Genomic DNA, 8,227 nt, shown 5'->3' on the forward strand with positions numbered 1-8,227 from the left:
TTCAATTGAAGTAGGGGAAGAGGTGGTAAAGGGAACATGAAGAAGGCCATTCAGCTCCTCAAGCATCTTCCAACTTTGAGTGAGACTGTGATTGATTGGAGGGGCCTGTCGTAACTGCTGAGGAGTCAGTGAATCTTTGTATTAATCACAAACTTTCATTTAAAATTGCAAGTAAAATCGCTGGCACCAATACACCCCTCCCTGGTGAGCTCAAAGCATTCTACATCTGTTTTGAGCAAGAGATCAGTGAGGACATGCCCTCCACCCCGGAAGCCTTGGATGAACCTGTATCCGAGGTCACCATTGCAGATGTCAGAGCAATCTTCTCAAAAGTCAACTCATAGAAAGCGAGTGGCCCGGATGGGATACCCGGACGAGCGCTCAGATCCTGTGTGGATCAGCTGGTAAGGTATGTTAATACATATGACAATAATGAATCAAATCAAAATGATTTCTTACTTAGCTTATGTTGCCCATTGGCAGCACAATGATGACCACTCATGAATGGCTCATACTTAATGAATTGTTGAAAAAGAAAGTGATCATTTAACTGTCGCTGAGTCCCTTAAAAATACAAGTTAATGGCATAATGCCTGAGATGCCGAAACATTTAGAAAATGGCCCCACAAATGGACCAACACCTGTGCAGATGCAGCCCAGGCAAACATCGTGCTGCATTGCCCAAATTACTTTACACCAAAAAAACACAATTGACAATGTGAGTCAGTGATTTTATGAGCAGAAGTGGAGTTTAAACAGAAGCAAAAAAAAATCAAATGTAGGTACAATGGATCAAATACTTTACTTAGCATTATTTCATCTCTTTACAAACAATAAAGTGTCCCTGTGCCTTCTCATTCTCTTCTCTAAGTTTGTGATCATTATTGCAAAGACAATACAGTTCACAGTAAACTGAATCCTCAGTGCACCCTGTTACCAATCCCAGGTAGTAAACCAGCAAAGGCAAAAACACTGAATTATAGGGGTTGTAACACGAGGCGTCTGCTACCCTGTGCTTTATTTCACTGTTGCTTGAACATCCAGAGGTATCTTCACATGGAATCAAAACCCTTACCCATCCCACTTAAATGTTTAAAATTCCCTTTCCCCATTGTGACGGATTTATTAAACATAAAAACTGCTGTTTATTGGCAATGTCTGTCCAGTTGTGACCAAAGGGTCTGGCATTCCAATGCCAAACACTTTGTTCACTCCACCGATGCAGATTAACCTGCCGAACATTTCTACCATTTCCTGTAAGTACTTCCAAACTTCCAACTCTGCAAAAATTTATTTTTGAGGAAGTGGTTGGAGAGGGGAGGTGAATTTTTGCTTTCAATCATATAAGTGACAGGCTAAAAGCACAATGTGAGGAGCACTAAAGGTCTCAGAGGTTGAAGATATTGGCCGGAATTCTCCCACCCCACTCACCACTGCAAATGCAATGGGCCAGTTGTGGACAATGTGAAGGCTCATTGACAGTCAGCTGGGAGTTTTAGAACAACGCGATCGAAGAATTCCACCCATTACTTCTCTTCTGCATTAGTGACCCATGATCAGCAGAATGGAGGCACCAACAAGAATGATGGCATCCTCTTCGGCCTGATTACCAGCTTAACATAATCAAATACGACATCAAGACTTATTCTGTGAATCTCCATATTTGCAGTGCATAGAACAGAATCTCTTGCATTCTTCTATCCCCTAGTCTACTATAGCTAGAAACTGTGTGGAATTACACAATCGCAAAACTGTCACGGCTCGGGAGGAGTCATTCAGCCCATTGCGTTTGCTGCACCAGCCCTCCACATGAACTGATTAATAGACTGTGCATTCAGCTCATGCACGTGTAGAGCTGGATTTTCCAGCTGCGCTCGCCCCAAGACTGGAAAATCCCACCTTAGGTTAATGGACATTTGCATGGTCCAGCACCACCCTCCACCCCCGCCACCACCCCACCCCCTCCCCCCGCTCGCTCCGATTCCTGTGGCGGGGGGGACAGGACAATTCTGCCCAGAGAGGTAATTGGAAGAAAGTAATTTGCATTTTTAAATTTATTAATTTTATAAATTTATAAATTTTATTAAATGGCAATCGCAAAAACTGTTCATTCTGTAACTGTTGCTACCATTTGTCTCCCTCTGCCCAGCAACTTGAAACATTCCCAAATGGCAACTGAACCTGCATTTGATGGGGCTACCTTGGTGACATACACTGTAAAGTTTTACCATTGACTCAAGACATAAGTGTCAGCACTGGGCTCCTTGATGTGACACAATTCACACCTTGCAAACCCACAACTGCTATCATGTCTAGAAGGACATGGGAACACCACCACCCAGAGGTTTCCCTCCAAGCCATTCACCATCCTGACTTGGAAATGTATCGCCATTCCTTCACTGTCACTAGGTCCGAATCGTGGAAATCTCTCCCTAACAACATAGCAGGTGGCCCTACACAACATGGACCGCAGCGGTTCAAGAAGCCAACTGGCCACCACCTTCTCAAGGGCAATTAGGGATGTGCAATAAACGCTGGCAACGCAAAACTTAGTCCATGTCCCTTGAATGAATGATTCCCAGCTTGGGTCACTGTCTGTGCGGAGGCTGCATGTTCTCCCCATGTCCGCGTGGATTTCCTCCTTGTGCTCCGGTTCCCTCCCAGAGTGTGAAAGATGTGCTGGTTAGGTGCATTGGCCATGCTAAATTCTCCCTCAGTGTACCTGAACAGTGTGGCAACTGGGGGATTTTCACAGTAACTTCATTGGAATGTTAATATAAGCCTACTTGTGACACTGATAAATAAACTTAAATTTAAATTTAAACAACTGTCAACAAGCCAGCAGCACATTGCCCACGTTTCAGCTTGGACTTGGAATACTATTCAACTGTGGAAGAATCACATTGAAAGCAAACCCTGCCCCTGCCCGGCCTATGTGGTACATGCACCACATTCCAGTACAGGCCATTAAACAGTGTTCGACTGATGTTTTATTTATTTTTCCTTGTTTCTGCTCCACACAAATCGATTTTCAGAGCTGAAATGTGGTTGAAGGTAAGTGATTTATGCCAGTAGCTGGGAGGTGGAGGAGAAACAGTTCTGGTGGTGATTTTATTGCAAACTTGCCATCGTAGTCAAATACAACAGCAGCAGCCTAGGTGAGAGAAATATATTTCTGCTATGACAAATTGCTCGAGTTCATGTTGGTGATGGTGTTAATGAAAAGTTAAATCGCCAAAGGTAAACGAGAAAGCACAAAATAACCTTTCATATTGAAGAGGGGAAAAAAAACATATCTATCCACCATTTAGATAATAAACTACCAGGTATGGAAGCATCTAGTAATGTAATTTAATTCTCACTGCTGTAACTGTGGCAAGGTTGGCGGAGTGCTATAAAGAATTGTCATGTAACATGCATTTATTTTCTCAATAAAAAATAATAATTTACATGAACCCTCTGCTGATTTTCCATGTCGATGCACCATGCTCATTTTTATACCTGTTAGCCCTTTCCATGCAGGGCATGATGTCTACGTGAAAGTCACAAGGGATTTCTGCACAGACTACACAGTCAGGAGAGAATTGCAAGCCCTACGGGAAGAAGTCATACAATTCCACCTTTCAGGATAAGATCTGCCTGCATTCTGCCACGCTGCTACTGAAACATACTGAACAGAAGATTGATTTTTGAGAGTCCGACACCTGATCTGATAATCTTTTTATTCTGTTGTTCCCCCCTCTGCAAAATTGCATTGCTGAGGCTTTATAAGGCTCTGGTCAGACCACATTTGGAATATTATGGGTAATCTTGGGCTCCGTATCTAAGGAAGGATGTGCTGGGTTTTGTCGAGGTTCCAGAAGAGGTTCATGAGAATGATCCCATGAATGAAAAACTTGACATATGAGGGGTATCTGAGGACCCTGGATCTGTGCTCGATGGAGTTTTGAAGGATGAGGGGGGGATCTCATTGAAATCCGAGGGCACAGCCTCAGGGTAAAGGGACGACTCTTTAGAACTGAGATGAGGAGGAATTTCTTCAGCCAGAGGGTGGTGAATCTGTGGAATTCATTCCCACAGAAGGCTGTGGAGACCAGGTCGCTGAGTATATTTAAGACAAGATAGATAAGTTCTTGATTGGTAAGAAGATCAAAGGCTACGGGGAAAAGGTAGGACAATGGTATTGGGCAACTTATCAGCCATGATTGATTGGCGGAGCAGGCTCGATGGACTGAATGGCCTAATTCTGCTCTTATATCTTATGGTCTTATGTTTTCTAACTGATTGTGCCATGAATCATGGGTTTAATGTTTGTACTGGAACTGAAAATCTGAAACTAAATCTGTGGGCCATTTCTCCTGACAGTCGAATCCACAACCATATAAGTTTACAATCTGACTGTGGTTCAGGCAAACTTTGCTCCATTAGTTCTTCCGGCTGGGACTCACATTAGACTCAGAAGGTCAACTCTGCTTCTCTCGCCAGAGATGCTGCCGGACCTACTGGCCGGAATTCTCCGACCACGCCTGCGGCTGGGATTCTCTGGTCCCGCTGCAGTGAATGGAGATCTGGCTGAGCACCAAATTTTCCTTTCTCACTGGCAGCAGGTAGCAGGGCGCACAAGACCGGAGAATCCCAGCCGCCGATTTATTCTAGCACTTTCTGTTTTTATTTGCCAAGCTTTCCATCAGGATACTTATATACATTTTTAAAACAGACTCTCCCTTCAAAATCATTGAAACAGAGCGATTATAGAAACATCAGCCTGAGTTGTTCGGATGGTGGGGTCTCGCTTTTCGTCATCTGAAGAGTAAGTGAGGAACAACCTCCCCTGCCCCTCCACAGGGGTGAGCATCCAGTGGCTGCAGGCAAATGTTCTGCCCCCATCATTCAAGAGGAAATCTCACCTCAGAGATGGCCGGCATCTCTCCTGTCCCTGCAGTGACAAGAGCTACAGTGGACTGCAGAGGAATTGCAGGAGGAAGCCTGAGACTAATTCCAGCCACCAGAACCCAAGATAAGTTCATGGGGGTGGAGGGGGGGGGGGGGGGTGAGGGGGGGAGGATTAGAGAAGACCTGGAGACGGGTGAGGGAGGTCAATGAGGAGGGGACAGGGTGGAGGGCAGAAGGAGTTGTGTGGAGGTCTGTAGGCTTCCAGACCTTAAGTCCAACTTTAAAAGGAGGCTTCTGAGAGAGCCACCAAGTGCCCTCCCTGTTTCCTGCCTGAGTTCTAAGTCTGTTGATTTTCAGGCTTTCCTCTGCACAAGGTCAATCCTCCCGCCAGCCTAAAAACTGAGGCCAGAAGGAGGACAATCCCAGCTCCTCAAGTCTATCCACAGAAGTCCTTCCTCTCACCGTTCATACATTACCCCATTGTTTAGTGGGTGAAGGTGTTGGAGCCATTTTGACTGGAACGTTCCCAGGTGTAATCTTCAACTGTGTAGAATTAGTTGAAGTCAGTTTGGGGGATCATCAAGAGTGGTGCAATGACCGCAGCGAATTGGGCACTGAAGGGGAAAATATCCTGTTCCTGATTGTGAGCCAGCAGCTCCTGCTGGTAATGGTGTGAGTGCCAGAGGAGGATATTATCAGTGTAAGCCAGATGGCCTCGTGGTCATAGGCAGCCTGCCAACTCTCTCTCGTGTGAATTGTAAATGTTGAGTGGGGGGGGGGGGAGGGGGGCTGGAGGGTGACAGGTCCAGAATACCCTGTAACCTGTCATGTGCAGCGGCAGTAATGCTGTCTATGTAGTGTAACTGAGACGCAAATATTGCTTATTGAGAACTTTTCGCAATATCCCACCATGATAACTTGAGGAGCAGCGAGCATGCAATTTTTTGATAGTTTCAGTTTTTATTCATTGGATTATTTTCCTTGCTCTTTCACTGTTAAAAGAAGCACTGGATAAACACGAGGGACAAAGCAATAGATGGTTAAACTGATAGGGCTAGATGAAGAGTAAAGGGCATACTGGCACTGGAAGGTGCAGAGGAGATTCACTAGGTTGATTCTGGAATTGAGAGGGTTGGCTTATGAGGAGAGACTGAGTAGACTTGAACTATACTCATTGGAATTTAGGAGAATGAGGGGAGATCTTATGGAAACATATAAGATTATGAAGGGAATAGATAAGGTAGAAGCAGGGAGATTGTTTCCACTGAAAGGTGAAACTAGAACTAGGGGGCATGGCCTCAAAATAGGGCGGAGCAGATTTAGGACTGAGTTGAGGAGGAACTTCTTCACCCAATGGGTTGTGAATCTGTGGAATTCCCTGCCCAGTGAAGCAGTTGAGGCTCCCTCATTGAATGTTTTAAGGCAAAGATAGCTAGATTTTTGAACAGTAAAGGAATTAAGGGTTATGGTGAGCGGGTGGGTAAGTGGAGCTGAGTCCATGAAAAGATAAGCCATGATCTTATTTAATGGTGGAACAGGCTCAAGGGGCCAGATGGCCTACTCCTGCTCCTAGTTCTTATGTTCTTATGTTCTTAATGTGTTGAGCACAAAGACTGGTGTGACCAGTGGGCCAAATAGTCTGTTTCCGTTTCTACAATCTTCTGACATGAGCCACACCTTCAGGTGAAAATTGAAGACATTTTCAACAAAATCAAGACATTGGAAGCAACTCTAATCTAACCCACTTATCAAAAGCCTGATGGAAGTGGGTGGAATGATGGTCAATGGACAGTAAAATAGGGCCTGGTGCAAAGCCCAATCCCACCCAGCAAATTAGGCTCATAGAAATATTTGCATTTATATAGAGTTCCTTATGGTCTTAGTGCATTCCAAAATGCTGCACAGTCAATGAAATCACCTTTGAAGTGTAGATATTTGTAATGCAAGAAACATGACAGTCAATTTATACACAGCAAGCTTCCAAACAGCGATGACCAACTAATCTATTTTTGCTTTGTTGATTGAAGGAAAAATACTGGTCAGGACACTGAGGATATCTCCTCTTCAAAATAGTGCTGCATGATCTATAATTTGACCAAAGGGAGCAAACGGGGTCTTGGTTTAACATCTTTTCCGAGAGACAGGAGCTCCGACAGTGCAGCACTTCAGCTCAAATTCAGGAACTCATAACCTTATGCCATGGGGGCAAGAGTGCCATTATCTGGGCTATAGCTGGCATTTAATATGACGTTCATGTGAGTCAGCTGTGGCTCAGTTATTAGCACGCTTGCCCTTGAGTCTCCAGGTTCAAATCCCACCCCAGGGCTTAAGAACAACAGACAAAGCTGACACACTTCAGTGCAGAAGTGAGTGAGTGCTGCACTATCAGAGGTGCCATTCTTAGAATGAGATGCAAAACCAAGGCCCTACTTGGGTGGATGTGAAAGATCCCGTGGCACTATTTCAAAGAAGAGCAGGGGAGTTACCCCTTGTGCCCTGGACAATATTTATCACTCAGTCAACATCACACAAAACAAAACAGATTTTCTAACCATGATCACATTGCTGTTTATCGGAGGTTGCTGCACAGAGATTGGCTGCCACTTTACCCATGTTACAACAGTGGCTGCACTTCAAAAATACTTCATTAGCTTTAAAGCACTTTGAGAGGTCTGCTGGTTGAAAAACATGTTATATAAATGCAAGTGTTTCTCTTTCTACCCTATTCTTTTGCAAGCTAACGCTTGAACACAGAACACTGGTTGATGTATTGACATTAATGATAAAACTAATAACAATGATCATAACACAGAACAAAGAATTTATTTTATTGAATCGTAGAATTCCTACAGTGCAGAAGGAGGCCATTCTGCCCATTGAATCTGTACCGACAACAATTACACTGCTCCCCTGTCCCAAAGCCCTTTAATGTTAACCATTTCGTAATGGATTGGTTGAGAGAATCCTGGTATTGTTTTCTTAAAAAACTCATGATCTCACAGTGCTTCATAGAATCACTACAGTGCAGAAGGAGGCCTTTCAGCCCATTAAGCCTGCACTGACAACACCCCCACCCAGGCCCTATCCCCATGTATTTACCCTGCTAGTCCCCCTGATACTGAGGGGCAATTTTAGCATCACATCTTTGGACTATGGGAGGAAACCCACACAGACATGGGGAGAATGTGCAAACTCCACACAGACGGTGACCCAAGGCTGGAATTGAGCCCAGGTCCCTTCCGCAGTGTTAACCACTGTGCCACTGTGCCACCCTAGTTGAGGTGATGTCTCCATCAATGTTTCATTCATGTTTCACTTTGTTCCCGTATAATGA

The 8,227-nt window shown here is 44.5% G+C and overlaps 1 non-coding gene across 1 annotated transcript; it reads left to right on the plus strand.

Moving 5' to 3' along the window:
• The first annotated feature begins 5,716 nt into the window (after positions 1-5,716).
• On the plus strand, positions 5,717-5,852 carry LOC144500144 (U4 spliceosomal RNA). Its single transcript, XR_013498932.1, has one exon. It is a non-coding gene; the product is annotated as a U4 spliceosomal RNA (small nuclear RNA).
• The last annotated feature ends 2,375 nt before the right edge of the window (positions 5,853-8,227 follow it).

The sequence above is a fragment of the Mustelus asterias genome, chromosome 10 (genome assembly GCF_964213995.1).
Source record: "Mustelus asterias chromosome 10, sMusAst1.hap1.1, whole genome shotgun sequence".
NCBI classification, from domain to species: Eukaryota; Metazoa; Chordata; class Chondrichthyes; order Carcharhiniformes; family Triakidae; genus Mustelus; species Mustelus asterias.